The 25,474-nt window shown below is 40.9% G+C and overlaps 2 long non-coding RNA genes across 2 annotated transcripts; one reads left to right on the top strand and one right to left on the bottom strand.

The window, feature by feature from the left end:
* Positions 1 to 1,157: 1,157 nt before the first annotated feature.
* On the bottom strand, positions 1,158 to 10,998 carry LOC122641551. Its single transcript, XR_006329927.1, has 3 exons — positions 10,904 to 10,998; positions 6,791 to 6,794; positions 1,158 to 1,169 (listed from the first exon to the last, which is right to left on the bottom strand). It is a non-coding gene; the product is annotated as an uncharacterized LOC122641551 (long non-coding RNA).
* A 1,911-nt stretch (positions 10,999 to 12,909) lies between these two features.
* LOC122641550 lies at positions 12,910 to 24,907 on the top strand. The gene is made up of 3 exons (XR_006329926.1): positions 12,910 to 13,091; positions 23,071 to 23,074; positions 24,894 to 24,907. It is a non-coding gene; the product is annotated as an uncharacterized LOC122641550 (long non-coding RNA).
* The last annotated feature ends 567 nt before the right edge of the window (positions 24,908 to 25,474 follow it).

Genomic DNA, 25,474 nt, shown 5'->3' with positions numbered 1-25,474 from the left:
CTGTACAGCGCTGCCAAGATGGATAATCCACACATTTGTTGAGAAATCCTCAAGTTCAAAGCTATACACCGCTGCCAACATGGACTATCTGCACCTCTGTTGAGAAATCCTTAGGTTCAAAGCTGTACACCGCTGCCAACATGGACTATCCGCACCTCGCTGAGAAATCCTCAGGTTCAAAGCTGTACACCGCTGCCAATATGGACTATTTGCACCCCCAAATCCTTTGGTTCAACATCACGCGGCTACCCCCGGATCATTTGGTTCAAAGTCATACGACTACCCATAGATCCTTTGGTTTAAAGCCATGAGGTTGCAAAATTAAAAAAAATAAAAAAAATAAAAAAAACATTTTACCTTGAACTTTCATAACGAGGTATTTAGCCCTCTGGGTATTTAGTCCCAAAATAACGAGGTATTTAACCCTCTGGGTATTTAGTCCCAAAACAACGAGGTATTTAGTCCTCTGGGTATTTAGTCCCAGGATAACAAAGTTTTTAGCCTGCAAGGGTCAAATGGTGCAGTTGATCGCAGTTTGGAACTTTCGTACTCATTTTTATTGGCGTAAGAGCTGTAAGATTCCACTTCACCAGGCATTATTCTTTTGGAAATTCAGGTAAGTATTTGACCGCCTTCTTTTAAATTAAGCAAGATTTGCCAGATGTTTAGAATAGTTAAGGGATTTATCGGGTTTTCAATCGGGTAACCGCCTATTTGGGTTATTGGGTATCTCATATTGCTTATTTTTAACGACTTCTTTTCCGGTCTATTTTGCTTCTTTTTCTCTTTTTGAAATTCTTGGAATTTGTTTGCCGAGGGGGCTTTCATTTTCTGGATTTTCATTTTAACGCTTGCATCCTTGAGCAAGGTGTAGGTCGTATTTTTGCTCCCCTGTGACAAAATGCGGAGTCATTCATTTGACTTTCGTCCATTGCGTGCCCTCAGTCAAATGGGGGCATCTGTAGACACCACATTTTGACACCTTGGAAGTGAGTCTAGGCAATGATGGTCAATGACGTAACTCGTGTGGTGACTGAATGGCAAGAATTACCAAATTACCCCAACCCCACTTTTCATAACCAAACTGTCCCAAATAGAGCTTAGACCCTTAACATAGCCGTATTTAACCATTTTAAGTTCACATGTGAAGTTTCACCCAAATCCAACACCTTTCATGAAAATGACCGTTTTGCCCCTGGCACGGTTCTCGGTATCTGGACCATCCGATTTAGTCCGAAATACTTTGGATGACCTCATTTGGTCATATTAAATTTTTACGTAAAGTTTCGGCCAAATAAGGTAACTTTTGTGAAAATGACCGTTTTGCCCCTGGTATGGTTCTTGGTACCTGAGCCACCCGATGTGACCTGAAATCATTTGGATAACTTTATTTGGTCGTATTGTGCTTACACGTAAAATTTCATGTAATTTTGGTATCATTTGGATCTTGATCGGTGTGAAACACCATTTATGTGCTCTCCTCGATATCCGTGCTATTTTTAGGAAAAATCCGACCATATCTGTCACACGGATGAAAAGTACGGGTTGAGACCTTCGCGGTAATATGTGGCGCATCAAAATCGACCACACGGATTGGAAGATATCAATATTTGAATGTGGGCCTTTAAAATGGAATCTTTGAGAAAGAGAGAAAAATAAAATTAAAAAAACATTTTGACCGACCCGAGTCAGACGGGACTGACCCGAACCGGGTACCCCCAATCTGACCCAGCCCAGCTGGACTGTCGGCAGGGGACAAACCCCCACCATTTAGGCTGAGCCACACAAGGCCCATCACCCATGCCCACCTGCCTAGCAGACCTAGGCACACGCATGCCCAGGCTGCACAGCATGCCTAGGCACACGCAAGCCCAGGCTGCTCAGCAAGCTTGGCCACACGCAAGCCAGCTCATCACTCCTTATCCTAGCCATTAAGGCCCCAAGGGTCTTTGAGACTTTTCCTCGAACATATTTTCTCCTATAAATAGGAGGCCATTTGGAGGGTCTAGAAACAGAGGAAAATTATTGAAAAATTACCTTCACGTAGTCCTTGATCCCCTCTTTCCATCCATGGTTTTCTTATCCATAGGTTATGCTCCATTACTGATATAAAATTCAGTAAATACCCCTTCTTCACCACTCTTGCCATTTGGAGCAACCACACTTGGAGTGGCTTTTGGAGGTTTCCTGCGATACTTACGGTCAAAAAAAGGTTACTCAAGCTGAGCCCAGGCACTTCCACGCTTCAAGGGTATTTTTCCATATTTTTTACTTATTTTTAAGTATTTGTTTTGATTTTCTTTACAACAAAGGTTGTTTTTCAGTTAAAAATGTTAAAAATAATTCAAGAGTGATAAAAATATGAAATTTTTAGGGATGATGCTTGTCACTATGTTTGACATTCATTAATTTTCTCGAGCCCCAAATCATTTTTTTTGTGATATTTTTGCCCCTGTAAAAGATTTTGAATTATGTAAAATCTGAACATGTGGGTGGATAGTTGAACAAAAGTGTTATGACCATGTTAAAGATCATGTTTTGATTAGTGGGAATGGGCTCTGGTTTGATCCAATTCGGATCTGTGATGGGGATTTTGTATTTTTCTTTGTTTTCCCTTCTTTTTTAGCATTTCAGAAAATATTAAAAATAATATAAATGCATAAAAATTCATGAAAAATTATGGAATGCATATTTCATCATGCTTGATTTTATGGAATCATTATCCACTGACATGCATGTTTGATAGTTTTTACACATTTCCCACCTCATTTAGGGGTATAAATGTCATTTTTCTAATTATAATGAAAAATTCTGGAAAAATAGGAAAAAATGTTTTTATGCATGACATGCTGTTTTAGAAGGGTTTAGGATGTTTTCATATGCATACGTGACCATCATGCTTGATAGATATGCATACAAAGTCACTTGCGCCCTCTAGGGGCATTTTGGTGATTTACCAAACGTGGGCTTAGGCTATCATTCTGGAAATATCATTTGGTGTGTTCAGTCATTTTAGGATGTTTAACAGCACTTTCGATGCCTACAATGATTCTAAGTGTCTTTTGACACTTTTGCCATTTTGCCCTTAGGGGCATTTTGGTCATTTTGTGACCAAACCTTGCTTAGGACCCCGGAAAGGCTCCTGTTACTTTTGCCACATGTTTTAACATTTAATAAACATGTTTTCAGCATAAGTCAGCATATTCATGAATTATCATGCATTTTCTACATGTTTGCCATAACAGGGGCATTTTGGTAATTTTTACCACCCCACATTTCCTTGCCATTTCATGTGCTCTTGATGATCCAAATGCATGATGTTAATGTTATTTAATCATGTTTTGCTTATTTACAACATTTAAATATGATTTCATGCCTTTGTACATATTTTGGCCCTTTAGTGGCATTTTCGTAATTTTGGCTATTTTGGCCTATAAGCTGTTTTGCTTATCAATATAATTGTCCTTCTCCATGTTATAATTAGACTTGGTTTTCTTTTTTACAGTCAACCATGTTTTAGACCATAGAGTTAGGCTTTCTAATTTAGGTAAAATCCATTAATTAGCTTAACTAGGATGCATAATGTACATAACCATCTAGCCTAGTGATAATAATCAGGATTAAAACATTAATCTTAATTAGTCTAACTAGGTTCATAAATTTCAATTAAGATAATAAAAATTCTTCAAAAAAAAATTAGTTTAATTAGGTACATAATATGTATAAAACAACAGTACACAAAAGAGTTTGGTCTAGGAAGACCGGCCGTCGGCCGGGCAGTTGCTGGGTGCCTAACACCTTCCCAGCCCGTAACTTGACACTTACCCAGAGATCTGGGGCAGACCATCCATTGAGTCATTGGATTTAAATTAGCGCCTCTTCTGCGAAGGAGGGGCACCATTCATGGGTCCTAGACCCTAAATCTAGGTGGCGACTCCCATTTTCCATTTTCCTTCTTTCCCCCTGGGTGCACGCTCAGCGACCCTCCGTCCGTTGCACCTACAATTGGGCAGTGACATCTTTATAAGAATTTCATTTCGTCAAGTTTTGGTTCCAATGCAGTTCGTTTCACTTGTTTTGGATGTGAGACGAAGAAGTTATGGTGTTTTTTCTGTCGTTGCGCGAAAATGGAACGAATCTGGAGGACATTTTCTCCATACTTAGCCAAAATTTTTGGCTTAAATTTAACGACCATTCTATAGATAGTCATTTTCCTTTAATTTGATAAAGTTCCAGAATCTCCATGAGCATCGAATCAGCATCTAGTGTAAGATTCCTCTTGGATGTCATGGATTGATGCAGGATTCTTTTTCAAAAAAAGAAGGAAGAGAGAAAGGAAATAAGGGATTTGGTAGTAGAGTGTGACATCAGCATGATGTCACCTCCTATTTCTAATGAAGATGGCATTTTGAATTTCTCCTACATGTGTTCTCGTTACACATGGTTTTGTCACGAAGAATCTAGTTATTTACAATTCTATCAATGGTTACCAGTTTTGGAGCATCCAACTTTGGAAGGCCGTATCTTGGCCATCCAAAGTCCAAATGGGACGAAATTTTTTTTAAAATTGGGTTTTTTTTTCTAGAGGAAGCTATTGGAAGTAGTTGCAGAATTGTTTGAGCATAGAAAGTCAACGAATATCACTATTTTATGCTCGATGACTTCGTATTGAAGATGGTTTGAGCAGTGGAGCGTACACAGACACGATTTCTGTGTGTCAAAGGCTTCATGATTGATTGATTAATCTGCAAGAGGTAATCCTCGATTATAAATCCCCCATTGTGAGTTTCTTGGTTGCATGTTTAGTTGAAAAAAAACCTAGTTTGATTGTAAGCCAATATTGGCCATTGTATTGGGGGATTTGGTTCTGTTATTTGCAATAAATTATTATAACTCTGTCAAGTGGGGGCTTGTATAGAGATTGGGGTAGTTGCTCTCATTTGTGTGGTTGCACAAACTGAAGCAGGGATTGGGAGTTCCTGGGTGGTTGTAGCCATCAAAATTTGAGTAGTGTATTGAGGGAATACGAAACCCTATACGGGTATTCCTCCATGGACGTAGGCACTCTAGTCGAACCACATATATCTAATGTTCTGTCTCGCACTTATTTTCAACATATATTTGAAGTGTGTGTTGTGCAGAGTGGAGGGACATTGTCTGGTAGACCCAACCACGTTGTGGTGTGTGGTGGACGTGTTTGTGTGTGATTGGTAATTACGGGACTACCCCGGCTATTCTTGAATTGTAATTGAGAAAACATCACCAACGCGGTATCCGTTAGAGATTGAAAGAAAGTTTTTGGTGACCCTGATTCACCCACCTCTCAGCGTCAACCTGAGTTTATCACATAGCTCAAAAACTCTCTTCTGTGACCAAGCGTAACAGGTTCATCCCTTCCTCCCTCTCACCTTCTCATCTCTTTGAATAACTTCTTCCCTATAATATCTCTTTTAATCTTTTCATTTTGTTTTGTTCGTGTCTTTACTCATGGCAGAGTTGAACCAAAAGGTAATGTCGCTCAGCAAAGAAGCCCAAGCCCGAAGCTCCTGTTGTGCTCGACAAGTCTCTCCGTACACGACGAATATCACCTGATTCGTCATCAGCAGGAGGCGTTGAAGACGACCTTGTCGTTTCCCCCAATAACACCCCCACATCTCCTGCTCAATCAAAGCCTTCTCCTAGAGTCTTGGGTCCTCTCAGTATGAAAGATGTTTATAGTGGTGATTCCTCTGACCGGCAATGTTGAGAAAAGTGCGGAAATCCTTTTCCACCTGTGTACAAAGAAAACTGGAGAAAATACGGTAGTACATGAATAGTAACTATGAATAGTGTCACGTGAATAATGTCACATGAATAGTGACATGTGAATAGTAAATATGAATAAGGACTACATGTGGGATCCACGCTAACATAAAGTGAGAGCGTACAAAGAGCGTATAAATGATCAAAGCAAACAAACTCACAGACACAAGTGTTTACGTGGTTCGGCAATGCCTACATCCATGGGCGTAATTGAGACTTCTTCAATATGAGAGAACTGAGACAATAATCGTACCAGTAATAACACTTAGATTTAAACCAAACCCAACCCTGTATCCAAAGCCGGATACCCCTTGTACACCCTCTCTCAACTCACACTCTCAAACCCCTGAAGAGATAACACAAAAACCCAATACTCCACAAATAATCCACCCACTCAACTCACTTCACCTCTTGAACTTGTGTATCGTTCAAGTGTTGCCTTGTGTTCTTGGCCCCTCCTCCTTTATATAGATGTTTGGAGGCAAGGGATTCAACCACCTTCATTTAATGGTGGTGTAGTAGTTGAAGAAAATTTGGGTTGGCGGTGCCGCGCGCACCCTTTCCAATTTTTAACTTCTTCTTTAATTTTGGCCGGTTGCACATTCCTCACATTTTATGTGTTTGGAATGTGAGATCATCTTGTCAGTGGATGGTTTGACTAAGAAACAAGGAGGAAGAGAGAGACATTAACTCTCCCATGGGTCCCTCCATGTGAGGAGGAACCCAACAAACTCCCCCTCCGACTCATAAGGAGGGAACTGCCAACCCTACAATGCTCTTGCAAAATCGTACTTTACTTTGGGTAAAGCCTTTGTCATCATATCTACTCCGTTCTTGTCAGTATGAATCTTTTCAAGCTGTAAATGTTTCTCCTCTAGTACATCTTGTATTCAGTGAAACCTTACAATTGATGTGCTTGGTCTTGCAATGGAAACTTGGATTCTTACTTATGTGGATGGCACTTTGACTATCGCAATGAACAACGTACTTGTCTTGCTTCAGACCCAGTTCTTGAGTGAACCGCTTCATCCATAACATCTCCTTACAAGCTTCTACAACAACTATATACTCAGCTTCTGTGGTTGATAAGGCCATACATTTCTGTAACTTGGATTGCCATGACACTGCTCCCCATGCAAAAGTAAAGAGGTATCCTGAAGTGGATTTCCTCAAGTCGATGTCACCTACCATATCAGCATCTGTGTATCCCTACAACACAGGTTTACCACCTCCAAAGCACAGACAAGAATTAGTTGTGACTTTAAGATACCTTAGAATCCATTTCACTGCTTTTCAATGCTCTTTGCCTGGGTTAGCAAGAAATCTACTTACAACTCCAACTGCATGTGCAATGTCAGGTCTTCTATATACCATGACATTCATCAAACTTCCTACCGCTAACTAGTAGGGTATATTCTTCATTCCAATTCTTCCTTCTTCAGTTGAGGGGCTCTAGTCACTGCTAAACTTAAAGTGGCATGCAAGTGGGGTACTTATATGCTTTGCTTTATCCATATTGAACCTTTCAAGTACTTTCTGCACGTATGTTTCTTGTGATAGCCATAGCTTCCCAGCTTTCCGATCATGGAAAATCTTCATCCCTAAGATTTGTCGTGCCTGCCCCAAATCCTTCATGGCAAAGGACTTGCTCAATTCTTACTTTAACCTGTCAATTTTATTGACATCTTGACCAACAATTAACATGTCATCAACATAGAGCAAAATAATAATAAAGTCATTTTCTAAAAAGTTCATAACAAATACACAATGGTCTGATGTTGTTTTTGTTTACCCGTGATCCATTATGAATGAATCAAATTTCTTGTACCATTACCTTGGTGCTTGTTTCAAGCTGTATAAACTCTTTCTTAATCTGCAGACCATGTGTTCCTTACCCTTGACTTTGAAGCTTTCTGGTTGCTCCATATAAATTTCTTCCTCTAGATCACCATGGAGAAAGGCTATTTTTACATCAAGTTGATGAACTTTCAAGTTCGTACTTGCAACTAGACTTAACACTACCCGTATCGATGACATTTTTACTACGGGTGAAAAAATTTCATCAAAGTCAATACCTTTCTTTTGCCCAAAACCTTTCACAACCAACCTTGCCTTGTACCTTGGTTGAGGGTTGTTCTCTTTGGTCTTTAATTTGAACACCCATTTGTTCGTGAGTGTCTTCTTACCCTTAGGTAAACTTACCAGGTCATAGGTATGGTTCTTATGCAGGGAGTCCATCTCCTCTCGCATTGCTTTTAACCATTCACCCTTGTGTTTATCAGCTTTTGCTTCTTCGAAGCACTCTGGTTCACCTGCATCTGTTAGTGTAACATACTGATGAGGTGGGTACTTGGTAGATCGTTGTCCCTCCCTGGTGGATCTTCTTAACTGGGACTCAACTGGTGGCTCTTGAGTCACCTGCTCCCCCTGTTCACCATCATCGGTACCATCTGTAGGACCATCATTTTCACCATCGACATCACCGGTTGCATCTTCAATGCCTTCTTGCGCATCTCCCCCATCATCATATGCCATGGGTGGAGAATCTAGATCAGAATCCACAAGGTCATCAATGAACGGCTGAGATTTTTCAATCTTATCAAAGTATTCAATTGTTTGGTCTTCTAGAAAGGCCACATCTCTGCTTCTGATCACCTTCTTCTCAACTAAATCCCTTAACCTGTAACCAAACTTGTCATTAGCATATCTTAAGAAAATGCATTGTTTAGATTTGTCATCAAGTTTAGACCGTTCGTCTCTTGGAACGTGCATGAATGCTCTGCAATCGAACACCTTTAGATGATTGTAGGATACGTATTTTCTGCTCCATACCCGCTCAGGAATATCTCCATTCAAAGGAGATGATGGAGATAAATTAATCAAGTAAATGGCTGTCCGCATGGCTTCTCCCCAGTAACATTATGCCAATTTTGCATGTGAAAGCATGCATCTAATTCTTTCTATAATGCTGCGGTTCATCCTTTCAGCTACACTACTATGCTATGGGGTCATGGGAACTGTTTGCTCATGTCGAATTCCATGGTCTTTGCAGTACTCTTCAAATGGACCAATGTACTCACCACCATTATCAGTACAAATGCATTTGAGAGGTTTTCCTGTTTCTCTTTCAACAGTAACATGAAATTGTGTAAATACACCAAAAACTTGATCTTTAGTTTTTAATGCAAATGCCCACACTTTTCTAGATGCATCATCTATGAAAGTAACAAAATAAGATGCACCACCAACTGATTTTACTTTCATAGGTCCACAGACATCAGAATGTACCAATTCTAAGATATCTCTTTTTCTTTGGGGAGAACTTTTGTTGAAGGTAACTTGGTGTTGTTTACCGACTAAACAATGAACATAGCGGTTTATGGACATACCATTAATGTTTGGTAAAATGTTACCTTTAGTGAGAATTTGCATCCCTTTCTCACTCATGTGGCCAAGTCGTCGATGCCACACGTCCGTAGTGGACTCATCATCCGCTGTGTTTATTTCAATTTTACAAATTTACACTTTTGTTTTATATAAAGTGCAGCAATTACTTCCCCTTGCCATCACAAGAGATCCTTTGGTAAGCTTCCATCGACCTTTACCAAAGTGATTGTGATATCCTTCTTCATCTAATTTTCATGTAGATATCAAATTTAAACGGACATCTGGTATATGCCTTACGTCCCTGAGAACCATTTTACAACTAACATTTATTTCAATGTTCACATCACCCATCCCCATAATTTTTGAGGGCCACTGTTGCCCATTTTTACAACACCAAAATCACCAATTTTAAGAGAAGTAAAAAATTCTTTATGAGAGAAAACATGGTAAGATGCACCTGAATCGATGACCCAGTCTGAGTCATTGTATGCGAGGACGAGACAAGATTTTTCATAGCTTGAGATGATAACAATGTCTCCATCTGAGCTCACGGCAGTGGTGTCGTTTTCTTCTTTCTTATCATCCTGGTTCTCTCTTTTTACTTTGAGCTTTCTGCAGTCCTTTTTCATATGCCCTACCTTTTTGCAGTAGTAGCATGTGATCCTTTCTTTTGACTTGGATATTCCCTGTGACTTCTCACGATCTTGTGGTCGCCTAGTTTTGCTTCTCCCTCGGCTTTCTGTGACAAGTGCCTCTTGCTACGACAGCCTCAAGGATTTTCTCTTTGTCTCATTTTCCAATAAAGCTATTGTCACCTCATCAACTTCGAGAGTGTCTTTTCCAACCAATAGGGTAGTCACCAGTGTATCAAATGAAGATAAAAGATAAGCCAAAAGAAGAAGAGTTTTGTCCTCATCTTCAATTTTTACTTCAAGATTTAACAGTTGAGTAACAATTCTATTAAAAACATTCAGATGATCCATGAGGTTAGTTCCTTCTTCCATCCTCAACTGATATAATTATTTTTTCAAAAAAAATTTATTTGTGAGAGATTTTGACATATATAAACTTTTAAGTTTTAACCACAATTTAGGAGCAGAGGTTTCATTCAACACATTATACTTTACCTGAGGTGCGAGACATAAGCGGATGGTACTTATTGTCTTCATTTCAAGTTCTTTCCAGTCATCATCAGACATGGATTGTGGCTTCTTGGCTTTGCCAGACAATGCTTTGAACAACCCTTGTTGTACCAAAATGTCTTTGACCGTGCTTTGCCAAAAACTGAAGTTATTTTTGCCATAAAAAAGCTCCATGTCGAACTTACCCATTGAGATTCTTTTTTTAGTCATCGTACTGCAATCAAGCTTTTACACACGTTCACGTAAACCAAAGCTCTGATACCACTTATTGGAAAAAGTGCAAAAATCCTTTTCCACTTGTGTGCAAAGAAAACTGGAGAAAATACGGCAGTACATGAACAGTAACTATGAATAGTGTCATGTGAATAGTGACACGTGAACAATAAATGTGAATAGTGATCACATGTGGGACCCACGTTAATACAAAGTGAGAGCGTACAAAGAGCATATAAAATGATAAAAACAAACAAACTCACTGACACAAGTGTTTACGTGGTTCGACAATGCCTACATCTACGGGTGTAATTGAGACTTCTTCAGTATGAAAGAACTGAGACAATAATATATCGTACAAGTAATAATACTTGGATTTAAACCAAACCCAACCCTGTATCCAAAGCCGGATACCCCTTGTACACCCTCTCTCAACTCACACTCTCAAACCCCTGAAAAGATAACACAAAAACCCAATACTCCACAAATAATCCACCTACTCAACTCACTTCACCTCTTAAACTTGTGTATCGTTCAAGTGTTGCCTTTTGTTCTTGGCCCCTCCTCCTTTATATAGATGTTTGGAGGCAAGGGATTCAACCACCTTCATTTAATGGTGGTGCACTAGTTGAAGAAAATTTGGGTTGACGGTGCCGCACCCTTTCCAATTTTCAACTTCTTTTTTAATTTTGGCCGGTTGCACATTCCTCACATTTTATGTGTTCGGAATGTGACATCATCTTGTCAGTGACGGTTTGACTAAGAAACAAAGAGGAAGAGAGAGACATTAACTCTCCCATGGGTGGAGGAACCCAACAGGCCGGCAACTTATAGATACGATCGTGAATATGATGGAAAACACCCCCATTAAATTGCACAATCAAAAAGGAGCTTTTTCCGATCAAGGAGATAACAATTCTCTTGATGCGATCACAGGTTCTTCAGAAAATTATCCTTTCTAGATGCTCAATCAAGGAGTTTGCTGGGAATAGGAGGAGCCCTGACGTTCCTATCTTCTTTGAGAGAACTCCGGTGAAGAGTGAAGCTGAAGGGGAAATGGAGAAAACCCCGTTGAATTTGATCAAAATAACCCTGTTTACCCTATGCTATCCCAGACTATTCTAAGGTCTTATCCAAGTTCTTCCATACCCATGCATCTTGTTCTACTATTTAATCATAGCTAACATAACATACCGAGTGATTCGGGCGTTGGACACCAATTTAATGCATCTAACATAGACATCCAGTCTTACAGACCATAACCAGGAAGAGCCATGCAAAGTATTGCTTTGATGTTTGGTCACTAACTCACTATGTAAGTTTGTATTCCTTTTTTTTTTTTTTTTCCTTCTTCTCCTGATTCATTTATTTGTTTGAAAAAGGGGGAAAAATAAGAAGAGAGAAACAGAAAGAAAGAAAAGGAATGGATAAGGCATGAAGGATAATAATATTGTCCCCTAGGTGGCCAGTCTCTCTCATTACCTAGTTTAAAAAGGGGGAAAAATAAGAAGAGAGAAACAGAAAGAAAGAAAAGGAATGGACAGGGCGCTGCCGTACACATCCCTAGGTGTGCGCCGAGATGTGTGCGGCACAGTTCAACTGCTGGATGCCCCCTGGCAGCACTCCGGACGCACGCCTCCCCTAGAGACAAGCTAAATTCGAGGATGATCAGGAACAGGGGAGCTAGTTGACTGCCGGCTATGTCATTACCCTAGGCTAGTTTTTAATGCCCTATATGGGTTATTTCTCCAGTCTCTTCATATTATTATTTAATTGTTTTACATATCTCTCATATATGAAAAGATACTTTGTCAAATATCAGAATGAATGATTCCTTATTCCTGTCTCCGTATTGTTTTTCTAGATGATGCCATACTGATGCAACTATTTCCTCTATAACATATATCTGTCCTATTTATCCAAGATAATCTGTATGATGCCTTACTGATGCAGCTATTTCCACCTTTAACATATGTATGTCCTTTTTATATGACTTTTTTTCTTTACAGGAAGAATTATGCATTTTATTACTTTTTTATTTTATTGGTAATGAATCCTCTGCTTCTCTGTGACACTATGATAATGTTGGAAACTTGGATCGAGTTTCATTCATACAAAGAAACATAACATTTTTGTGATAAATATATGCAGGTTTTCACGAGTCTAATTGAATTTTAAACTAGCTATTGTGGGCCTCTGTGAAATTGGAATGGACAACTGGATCTCATAGGATAAACAGATCCTAATGGTTAGTTTAAGTCTAATTGAATTTCAAACTAGCTATTTAAGGCTAGATGGAACTAGATTTTGGTTTGGTTGAATGGGTGTTTTGGTGTGTGAAGTTGCTCCTTAAACCAAAGAAAAAAAAGCAAGGAGAAAAGGTTGAATAATCTTATAAGTTGAGGTGAGGGGAGTGGGATGGAATATTTAGCCAATTCTCATGCCTGTGGCATGAAGGAAACAGTCACCAGCTATTAATGAAGAAAATTCTCAACAGTTTGTCAAGGAAGGAGTGTTTAAAACAAAAGAAACAAGAAGAAGGGAGAGGTGAACAGTATAAGAACATGTTTCTGTTGCTGGACAGGGTTAGATTAGCCGAATTCTGGATGGTGTACTTGTTGCTCATCAGTGACTTGTTATCTAATGAAGAAACAATCGATTTTGATCTTCCTCTTCACTAATTTTTTGATCCACTTCAGGGATCTTGTTTACTTTTGCAGGGGGAGCTGTGTCATGGCAGTCCAGATTGCAAAAATGTGCTGCCCTATCTACAACTGAAGCTGATATATTGCTGCTACAGAAGCAAGAAAAGAGATGTTATGGATGAAACGTTTTCTTAGTGAATTGGGTTTGAAGCAAGAAGAGTATGTGGTATTTTGTGATAGTCATAGTGCTATGGACTTGAGCAAGAATGCTATGTATCATTCCCATACAAAGCATAATGATGTGAGTATCCTTGGCTTCATGAAGTTGTGAAGAAGCAGTTACTTCGGCTTAAGAAGATTCATACTGAGAAGAATCCTTCAGATATGATGACCAAGGTTGTTCCCAGGAAGAGGCTTGAGCTTTGCACAGCATTGGTCGGGATGGACTCCAAATGAGGAGTCGCGTGGTGGATCTCCTTCCTCATGGGCTGGAGGGGGAGATTGTTGGTGGAGCCCATGCCCACTAATGTCCAGCCCAAGGGCTCATGTGCCTATCACTTAAACCATCAAATGGGTTAAAGCGGTGGATCTTGGGAAAGCCAATTTTGCGTATGTTCGTTTTGCTTTCTCTTTATTATTATTATTAGTTTTTTGGTTTTTAAAGTGGCTGGCTGAATAGGTTCGGCAGTGTGTGTGTGGTGGTGAGCTCTCCAGAGAAGAACTCACAACAACAGAAAGGAAAAACCAGAGAAAAAGAGAAGAGATCTAGAAAAAACAAAAAAAACAAAAAAAAAAGAGGAAAGAAAAGAAGAAGGAGAAGGAAAGGAGCAAGGAATTTGGGATTGGCTTTGGAGCCTTGGTGTTTCTATTACAACTTGGAGACCTCTTCAAAGCAAGGAGACTTTGTGAGAGGTGGTATTTGTGGTGAGAACTTGGTTTGGGTTCTTGTCAGGTAATCCCTATTGTATTGTCTCCAATTGCTTGTATATCTCAAGTTTGGACAAAAACTTGAGAGAACAATTGTACTCCTATTTTTTCTCATTGTGGATTGGTGCAATATTTGCCCCATGGTTTTTTCCCCTCTACACTGGAAGATTTTTCCACGTAAAATTCTTGGTGTTGATTGTGTAATTGCTTTCTTGCAATTTTATTTCTATTATGTGTTTGACTATATATTTGCTTGGTAATTTTTACATTGGATTATTGTTTTCTCAATACACACTAAACAAATGGGTTTGATTAATCCCAACATCTTTGAGACCCCAATATGATGAGTTTATCCCAGATTGCCTATCTGTTGGCTTTAACAGGATCCCCATACACCCATATAAGGTAGAAGTCGTCTCCTTGAGGGTTTGAGACATGAGCATCAATAATTCTTGAGTCTCTAGAGATGACAATAACCTTAAGCTGAGGGCTCCAAAGGAGAGCGAGACCTCCCGATGTTCTATGAGACTCCACATAAAAATAGTCAAACAACTTTAATTTCGTACTGATTTTACAGATATGTTTAGTCTAGCACTTCGTCTCCATAAGGAAGACACTATCAGGGCAGTCATAGCGGGAGATATTGCCCAAGGATCGAATTGTCAAGGACCTCCCTAATCCCTGACAATTCCAACATAGTATTTTCATGATCCTAATTGGGACTGATTTCCCCCAACTACCAAGGTGTTTTCCATTAAAAAATGATCATCGGCTGCAAGATGTGAGTCAGTTGTCTCGTCTATTTGTGTCTGTCTCCTTCGTTTTGGTTTAGGCTTTGAAGCAGTAGAGGTTTTGGGCTTACGATATTGAGTTTGTTTGGTAGACAAGCCTGGTTCTATGATTTACATGAGGACGATGTTGGGGTGAGGGTTTGGAGAGAATGGATCATCTGCATGTACCAACAGGTGAACGTACATGTGAGAGCCAATCACATCTTAATTTTGATTCCATAAAAGCCCCTCTTCTTGTGAATGGAAAAAATAGAACAGATGATTGGCTCTCACATGTATGTTCACCTGTTGGTATGTATAGATGATCCATTCTCATCTCGGGTTTGGAAGGGGGTTCTTATGTCTGGGTGGTTAGGAATTACGGGATGGTTATGAGGTGTTGGGTGGTTAAGTGTCAAGCTGGGGGGTGGGGGTGGGGAAGGATATTCGTTTGTACTGGGTAATGAGGGTTGTGGACCGCCAGCTGGTTAGGATAAGTTAAAGTATGGAGGTCATGAGTGATTTGATTTTAATTGAGGTGATTTTGTGGGCCGGCTGTGAGGCACGGATATCAGATAAAATGGGTAGGAGGGAGAGGAGAGTAGCTGACGTGTCTGATCGTTGGATGATATGGTATATATAGGTTTGTCTGGTGATGGTTCCATGGTCGGGAATGAGGTTTGGTTAATCTTTTGGGGCTGATGTGTGGTTTGTGTGGTTACACTTCACTTTGTTGTTGTTTCATCAAAAGAAAGGGGGTGGGTTTAGTCCCACATCGGGAATGTGTGTGGTGTATGTGTTGTGTATTTTCGCCATTCTACGGTTCCAAAAGTCGATTAACCTTGTGGGGCTGGTGTGTGGTTTATGTGATTACACTTCACTTTGTTGTTGTTTCATAAAAAAAAAATAAAAAAAAAATTATCGGGAATGAGGTTGGGGTCCAATTGAAATATTAATTTTTTCTGGTGAAAGGTGGTCCAATTGATCAAGGCAAAGGACAGATCGATGGTTTATTGGATGATTCAGTGTCAAGGAAGGAAGGGTTGTTGGTGGAATGATGGGGGTAGAGGGGCGTTTGATAATGACTCATTTCCAAGCGGCATTATCCGGGACCTGGCTCTTGTGCATCCAGGCAGCCAGGTTGCGTGTGCAGCGCCAGGCTCAAGGCGGTGCATTTTAACCGCCTTACCCTTGCTTGGGCAAGGCGTTTGGGCAGGTGTAAGGCGGTCAAAACGCACCGCCTTGAGCCTGGCGCTACACATGCAGCCCTGATGCATAGGATCTTTTTCACATTATCCGAGGAAGGTAAGGAGGAGACAGGGATGCCACTTGGAGGATTCTGGATTTGTAGAAGGGCCATCATTCTCCCCTAAGCTTGTACTAAGCATCTTCCCCAGCTCCGACACAATTATCGTTCTCGAGATTACCATCTTCAGGCACACTGGAGGTGGGAAGGGGGTATTTCCAGACACTCCATAGACACTCCATCGTTCTGATCTAGGAAAATTGAGTTTGGTTCGATTCCTCTATATGTACCAAGAGGTGAACGTACATGTGAAGTAATCACCTGTTCTTTTTTTGCCAATTACAACACGAGGAGGGATTTTTATAGAAACAAAATTAAAGTACGATTGACTCTCACATGTACGTTCACCTATTGATACGTGCAGATGATCCATTCTCAAAAATTCTCAAACATAGCTAAAGTGGATCGATCACCTATCATGTATTTTTAGCCATAAATAAAAAAAGTATATGTACATGACCCATAGTCATAATTTTTTACCATTACTTCGTTCTGCATGTATGTAGATCATTAATAAATTTAGCATCAAATGGTATTATCACGGATTTTTTGGCACGCCTAACAGAAAAGTCATGGTTCTGTGTAACCTCTTTCCGTTTCTTTAAACCTTTTTATAGTTATTGTTTTCAGGCCATGAAATTCAATCGAAAGTGGCCTAGCTATAGATTGCTTGCTTTTACTTTTCAGTGTGGATGAAAGCTTGCAAAATTTTTTTGTTTATTTTTTTGATAAACAGAAAAATTTAATTACTGAAACAAACACTGTACATCTAGATTGGTGATCTCAAAATGATCACGGTCTTTTACGTTTAATCATAATTTCATTTGCAAAAGTTGTGATGTAGATGAGTTGTGGAATCAAATACAAAGGCCAAGGTGTCAGAACTGGTTGAGGGAGTAACTGGTCCACTTGTGTACTTTCATGCCCACTTTCTTACTGTCAAAAAACAATAACTCCATCCTAATCGGGTCAGTGATTTCTGCGCAGTTCACCACGCCATTTGGGTTTCCTAAAATGTCACGGCTTGTTGCGTGGATCTGGGGCCGATCCCTCTTTTTTCGCCACCTTCTTCGACCATCCTCCCCAATGCCGTGCACCTCAGTCATCCGGCCATCACCCATGACTTCGCCGTCAGCGTCCACCTTGTCCTTCACATAACAGTTAACCAAGGAGTGGTCCACCTTCTTGCAGAACCCACACCACTCCATCTCGTCCTCGTAAACAATAGATTGGTGAAACCAAAACGGATCGCACGACCCAGGTTGCATGTGTTCGACTTGAATCTCGTAGAGTCTGTCGCCCTCCACATCTATTTCCACAAGAATTTTAGCATAATTCCTACACATCACGACGATTGTTGGTTAGAATGATCTGTTAAAGTATAAGGCAATAGGAACTTAGTAGCCAGTTTAGTGGTAAATTTCCCATCTTTGGCAAGCATACATTTCCATCTGTCAGAGTCAGAAGATATAGAAATAGATAAAATAGGCTTAGTATCAGCAGGAAAGAAAGATCTAATTAAACTCAAATCATTCATTATCATGTATAAAAACATCGATTCGAGATTTAGGACCAACACCAAAGTTTAGTCTATAGCTCCCAATATCAGGGCTATTTGGAATCCAAGGATCGAACCAAAAGAAAGAATCTGAGCCATTCCCAATTAGTTTGATCACAATCTGAGCCATTCCCAATTATGAACTATCTCATAAGGAGAGATGTTGTTTGTGACAGAGGAGGGCATTCTATTTATGAGATATACCGCTGCCTCAAAGGCATAATCCCAGTAAGTGTGGGGAACTAAACCATAAGATAATAAGGTGAGTCCGGTTTCAGCTATGTGACGATTGCAGCGTTCAACAGTCCCCTACTGCTCATGAATGTGAGGGCAGGAGATTTGATGCTCAATGCCCAAAGTGTTGAAAAAGGAGGAGAGAAAACGGTATTTGCCTCCCCAGTCTGTTTGAATTGATTTAATTTTACGGGAAAACTTACGCTCAACAAGTGCCTTTACCCAGCACTTAAACCCCTGCTGGTAAGGGTTGTAACTTGGGGTTTCCATCTTAACCATGTATTTCTAGATGATGACATGCTGTATCCAAGAGTATACCGTGTTCCATATACACGTTCACTCAAGGCCACAGGATTTTACATGTATACGTCAATTCATAATCCATTTCATAACAATTATCCACAATATGTGAATCCACAACCAATCATTCTTAACAGAAATAATCCATAAGAAATTAATATTTCCTATCATATAATTTCAGCCAACATTATAACCATATAGTATTATCAGCATTCTAATTAAACACACATGGAATCCTTGAACTAGCATTACATTACATGATCAGAGCATAAGAAACCAGAATTAGATGCTACTCATAGTGCATGTAAGAGTGTCATACAAATACAGGCATCAATTTATAAAGCACACCAAAAACAAGCCAAACCCTACTCACCTTGTCCCTTGGATTGAGCAAAGCAAGGAAGAAAGTTTTCCCAACACAAAAAGGAGAAAACAAGGTACCAGAAAGGCCCTAGAATAAATTATAGAGGGTTAAAAAAGGGTACACAGGGCATGCATTTAAACCCAGCCCAAACTGGACCAAAAATAGTACTCAGCAAAGATCCGAATCTTCTGGCCCTGCCAGGTCCAGTCAACCGTCCCTAACACTCCGGGTCCTTGATAGAACCCAAAATTGCAGGATTTTGGCTGAGTTTGGTCTCCAAACTCAGTGTAATTTGCCCAGGGGTTCGGGAAGATGATGTACACACGTTTTAGGTTAATTAGGTCCAATTGCATGTATAATCAAAGGATTACACATGCAATGGCATACCAAATCAGAAATTGTAAGAATAGGAAAGGAATTTGACAATTGAGTTAGAAGAACTCAAGAACAATAGCATGTAGGGCTTAATTGATATAAATCAACATAGTTGAAACCAAAATCAGAGTTAGAGGTTACCTATTGATGGATTAACATGAAAATTTTAGTGAAATTGAAGCATGCAAGCCAACAAGAGTCACCAAGCAAAACCCCACTCCTAGCTTCTTCTCCCAAACTGATTTAGTTTTAAGGCTTTGAGAAACGAATTCTCAAAGCAAGGTTTTGCTTATATACATCGCCCTTAGGGCTTGATTGGTTAGGGGCCATATAAGAATGGATTTTAGAAAATTAGTTCATTTGATTCAGAGTGGATTCCAATGCCTAAATTGGAAAATTTAGGTATCGGGTGTTGTTTGGATAGTACTGACACGTGACACGGGGTCGCTAGCAAAATTAGAATATGCGGGGCCCATAGGGTAAAATTGGATATCGAGCCAGCACGACCAGTCTATAATGGCAGTCTGATAAACACGATTGATCGGCACGGATTACGAATGATATGAATTTGGCTTTAATAATTGGAGAAGATTTGCACCTAATTGTCGGCATTTGAATTAGGCTCGATTTAGAGACGGGTTTCATACAACATGTTGTGACAAATTGGCGGAAGCATCTGCAGAAGGATCAATAACAGCTCAGTGTGATTGCAATAAATACTCATGACTTACCAGGAGCCTATGGAAGTCAGTGAATGAAATCGGATCAAATCGGGCCATCATAGTGGGAACCAATGATTAAAACTCATCGTGGAGAGCACAGAATATGTGAATGTTGAGATCCTCAGTAGGTAAAGGCTTACTGGCAGCAGCTAGTTCATCAGTGATAACATGAATATTATTCCTTGATTTCATACCTCTCAATGGAGAGTTTATATACATAATACAAGATAGGAGATCCTAGTTATTCTAAACTAGGAATGGATTACAAAAGATTTACAATCAAATATTGTGTTTCCTTATTCAAGGGATTGAGTCCTACAAGGTAAGATATCATGATCACATGTGGAGATTGTGTTCTACATGGTAGGATTCTGTGATCACATGTGGATGGCTGAGAAAGGAAAGGATATCTGTCGATATCTCTCAATACACCCCCTAAAGGTGGAGAATTGGTTGGCCAAATCTTCAACTTGTCCCTTAAGAAAATGAACCGCGTCGACCCAAGTAGCTCGGTAAGTGTGTCTGCGAGCTGATCATGGGTAGAAATAAACTGAACTTGCAGCTGCCGTTTTGACACTCGATCACGAACAAAGTGGAAATCGATTTCCACGTGTTTGGTGCGCACGTGAAATACTGGATTTGCAGACAAGTAAGTCGCCCCGATATTATCACACCACAAAATTGGTGGTTCAGCCAGTGGACAACCCAGTTCGTGCATGAGAGATTCCAACCAGACTAGTTCGGCTGATGCATCGGCCAAGGCTTTATATTCAACCTTAGTTGATGAGCGGGCCACAGTACGCTGCTTCCGAGAAGTCCATGAAATTAAGTTAGGCCCGAGAAAAATAGCAAATCCTCCTGTAGACTTGCGATCAGTGCTATCACCGGCCCAATCAGCACCGAGAAAGCTTGAAGAGAGCGTATAGGGGAACGCTCAATGAAATGTCCATGCGATTGTGTACTCTGAAGATAACGCAGGATCTGTTTAACAAGCTGCCAGTGATCCTCCGTTGGAGCGTGCATATACTGACATGTCCTGTTGACCAAGAAACTGACATCAGGCCGAGTAAGAGTAACATATTGAAGAGCACCCACAACAGACCGATACTTTGTAGGGTCAGACATCAATGCACCTCGTGAGAAAGACTTTTCACGTTGGAGAAAGGAGATGACATTCTCAATTCTCATCAGGTTTTTGAGTTAGGTTCTGCAGAGCACATTGAGGGACAATATTCATGTCGTTGAGGCCGAACTATAGGTAGCGTGAAGGGGCATCCCATAAATCCTTGTTGGGATTACGACCAACTGCAAGGACTATAGTGTTTTCAGTATGACATGCAATGAGGAGACTTTTCAAAAGAGCACCCTATTCACGCCAAGTAGTTGCAAGGGCTGGATCTTGAGGACAGAGCTTGTCACCAGTAACATAATTATAGAGGCGTTGCTGGATGAGGTAGGGCTCAATCTGAGTGAGCCAGTAGACATAGTTTTTGGAGGAGAGCTTTAAGTGCAAGAAGGTCGAGGAACCGGTGAGAGAAAGAGGGCCATAAGAAGCCGTGGGCAAGGTGGAGTCGGCCATGGAGCAGACGTCAGACATGGATGGTAGAAGTACAGAAGAAGAGAAAACGTTGAAGATGTAAGATAAAAATATATATATAAAAAAACTAGATTTAGGTATGCTCGTTGGAGCGGGGGGCTTTGTTGCCGACTCTTCTATTTTCGCCTATCCGGTACTTTTGTGCGCCCACACACTCAAGGCGGGTGGAAAGTACCACCTTACCCCCATTCGGGCAAGACGCTCAAACAAGAGTAAGGCAGTACATACCACCCGCCTTATATGTGAGGCCCACGAAAATACAACCCAAGGCGGAAGTAGAGGAGTCTGATTGCTGTAAACCATAATGATATTGGAGTTTTGTTTTCATTAAAGTATAATTCTCCAATAGGAGTGAATATATAGTACAAAGGGAAAACCCTAGCCAATTATTTAGGCTTAGAGTTTTAAACTATCTAAAACACATGGGATCCATTATCACATGTAGGAGATAAGGATAAAATCCATTAACTCATGTGATATGGATAAACAATGGTGAGAAGTTTTAGTCTAGACCTATGGGGACGGTCTCCATATGGGAATTCATTGTTCATGGGGTGTGGATCCCACACTTCAGAGATAGATTCCACTCCCTATAGACAGTGGATCCCCATACAGGCGAACATCGTCACGGGTGGTCGGCGAAGAGGAAGATCAGTTCTTGAAATGGGCGCTGTAGAGGCCAGCTTAATAGAACAACAGCACGGTGGCGAGCCAAATGAACGCCAGAGTGAATCCCATTCCCAATGCTAATGAAGTGCGTGTTTTGGAATATTAGAGTGTTGGGAAACGACAGAGCTCGTTCACACTTGAGATTGCTGGTGAATGAAATATAGCCGGACTACATTGGCTTGGCGGAACCAAAAATCCCAATTGAAAGGTGCCCAACCAGGTTTTTTTCAAGGATAGGTTTGCATTCTGAGGTTATTGCGAATCACAGAGAAGATGGAGCTGCTAACTTATGGTTTCTTTGGAAGGCAGGGCTGCCAAAACCGGTGGTAATCCTTAGCTCCAACCAGCATATGACTCTGCAGGTCGAAGTCCAAGGGGCTAGAAGTTTTATTTCAGTGGTTCATGTCAGCTGGTTACGAGCAGTACGACGTGAACTGTGGTGTGATTTAGCATCTGTAGCAGGTGTTAACTGTCCCTGGCTGGTTATTGGTGACTTTAATGCGTATTTATATGCTAGTGAAAAATCGAGACCTGGTCGCTTCAATCAGGGTGTAGCTGAGGAGTTTGCGGCAATGGTGGACATGGCATCGCAAACGTCAATCCCTTCTTCAGGTAAAAAATTCACATGGTCAAATAACAGAAAGGTCGGGAATGTGCAAGCAGTCCTTGATAGAAGCTTTGGGAATGACGCCTGGTGGCATCAGTATGAAGGGTGCACTCAGCGTGTCCTAGTGAGTAGTTATTCGGATCACTCTCCTATTTTGGTTTCTTGTGATAATATTCCACGCCCTACCAATGTGCCTTTTCGATTTCAGCGGTTCTGGAGTGATCACGAGGACTTTAGGGGTTTTGTTAAAGCTTCTTGGGAAGAACAAGTCAAGGGCTCACCACTATTTGTAGTTGCAACGAAGCTGAAGCGACTCAAAGGCCCTCTTCGTGACTGGGCTAGAGGGGCGTTCCCTCATAAAGATCATGAGATTTCACGCACCAGGGATCACCTGCATTCAATTCAACAATCCATTGAGGAAGATGGTTACTCTGATGATTTGTTTGAGACAGAGGTGTCAGCGAAACTGAGTTATTCTAAGGCAGTAGAGCTACAGCAGAAATTGTGGAAAGAAAAAGCCAAGGACAAATGGGTTAAACACGGGGACAGATGCACAAAGTATTTTCACCTCTCCACTAAAATCCGTCGGGCTGTGAATTCTATCTAGGAAATAAAGCGGGACGATGAAGTGAGATTAACGGAAGTTGGCTCAATTGGTGATTACTTTGTGAACCACTTTGAAAGCTTTTATAAAAGAGGGACAGTTTCTAGAAAAGTAGAGTTGGTTGCAGCTATTCCCTCTCTGATCACTGATCAAGATAATGAAATGCTAGCAAAGGTCCCCACGCAGGAGGAAATTAAAGCAGTAGTTCTTGACCTTGACCCCTCTAGTGACCCAGGCCCAGATGGCTTTCCATGTACCTTCTATAGAGTTTGTTGGGATTTTATAAGGAGGGACGTCTGTCGAGGGATTCAAATTTTTTTTCATGAAGGAGTAATCAACAAAGGTTTGAATAGCAATTTCTTAACTCTCATTCCCAAGGTAGACAATGCCAATAAAGCAGGGCAGTTTCGGCCTATCTGCCTAGGGAATTTCTTTTTCAAGCTCATCCCTAAAATCATGGCTACTCGGTTAGCTTCTGTACTTCACAAGTTGATTTCGGCGGAGCAGGGTGCTTTCCAAAGAGGAAAAGTTATTTTTGATAGCATTGGAGTAGCTTCTGTACTTACAAACTTGATGGAAGTCAAATGTAGAGGAGGTGGGTTGGGAATGAAATTAGATGTCCAAAAGGCTTTCGATACATTGGAGTGGGGATTTCTCTTTGATGTTTTAAGAGCCTTTGGGTTCTCTACCCTCTGGATCAACTGGATGCACCAAATTCTGCTTTCTACAAAAATTTCTGTTTTGATAAATGGAGGACCAGTAGGCTTCTTTGGGATGGAACGAGGACTGTGACAAGGGGACCCTTTGTCCCCTCTCTTGTTCATTTTGTTTGAGGAGGTGTTGTGTAGGGGTCTCAACCAGTTGCGAGATCAAGGCTGGATCACGGCGCTCCCAGGGCCGTGCGGGGTGACAACACCCACCCATATACTTTATGCAGATGATCTATTTATATTTATGAAGGCAAAGCTGAAAAATGTTTAAAAAGTCAAGCAATTTTTGGAGGAGTATGGTAGTTATTCGGGTCAGGTGATCAACACAGCAAAGAGCAAGGTTTTTTTAGGGAAGGTTAGCAGCGCCCGAAGGCAAAAGCTAACATTGATCCTACAGATGCCGGTGTGTGTCTTCCCAACAAGATATCTTGGTGTAGAAATTATGAAGGGAAGAGTGAAGAAAAATACTATCCAGCCGCTTGTTGACCATTACAAGAAGAAATTGTCAGATTGGAAAGGCCAGCTCCTATCTATGGCAGGGAGGGTTGAGCTAGTGCGTTCTGTGTTGGGGAGTATCCTGGTACATAATTTTTCTGTTTACTTATGGCCTGCAGGTACCATTGAGGTCATGGATCGATGGACACAAATTTTATTTGGGCAGGGGAAGCGGAAAAATCAAAAGCTAATGCTGCTCGTTGGGATGTGGTCTATAAGCCAAAGAAAGAAGTTGGTCTTGGGATTCGCCATCTCAGGGACTTAAACATGGTGTTGATTGCTAAGTTTGCTTGGAAGATCAGAAGGGAGAATTCTGTGTTTGCAAATTTCTTGCGAGGACGGTATTTGAAATCTGATGGCACCCTCAAGTCTTGCATTGGGTCCTCCACAATTCTACTAGGCATACGGAAGGTATGGGATTTCATTCAAGATGCAGAGCGATGGGTTGTAGGCAATGGCAGCACAGTCAGCTTCTGGTATGATAAGTGGGTAGGAAATCAGAGCATAGAAAAGATGTTGAGCCCAGCTTCTATACCCCTAGGTCTCTCAGCCATGGTGTCAGATTATTGGGAGATGAATAACTGGAATTTCCCAAATGTAGGAAGTCCCACCCTACAGGCAGTTCTCAATGTTATTAAAGACTTGAACATTTTGGTCACGGAAAGAGAGGATAAGTGCTTTTGGGCGCACACGCAATCAGGCTCATTCACGGTCAAGTCTGCTTGGGAAGTGCTAAGGAAGAAGGTGCACCCTCCTGCATGGGTCTGGGCGATTTGGCATAAGCACCTTCTGCCACGTACATCACTGTTTGGTTGGCGCATGACGCAGGGCGCACTCCCTACAGATGACAAGGTGAGGCGCAAAGCAATACCCATTGTGTCAAGATGTGAACTTTGTAGGGCTGCATGTGAAACAGATACCCATCTCTTTTTGGAATGCGCCTTCACGACCCAAGTTTAGAGAGAATGCTTATACTACTTCAGTGAAAGCTGGGGAGGATTTCCAGCCATGGAACTACTATTTTCTTGGTGGAGGAGAAAATCAAAG

This window comes from Telopea speciosissima, chromosome 10 (assembly GCF_018873765.1).
Source record: "Telopea speciosissima isolate NSW1024214 ecotype Mountain lineage chromosome 10, Tspe_v1, whole genome shotgun sequence".
NCBI lineage: Eukaryota > Viridiplantae > Streptophyta > Magnoliopsida > Proteales > Proteaceae > Telopea > Telopea speciosissima.
The sequence above is the reverse complement of the archived record's forward strand: the minus strand, read 5'-3'. Positions and strand labels throughout refer to the sequence as shown.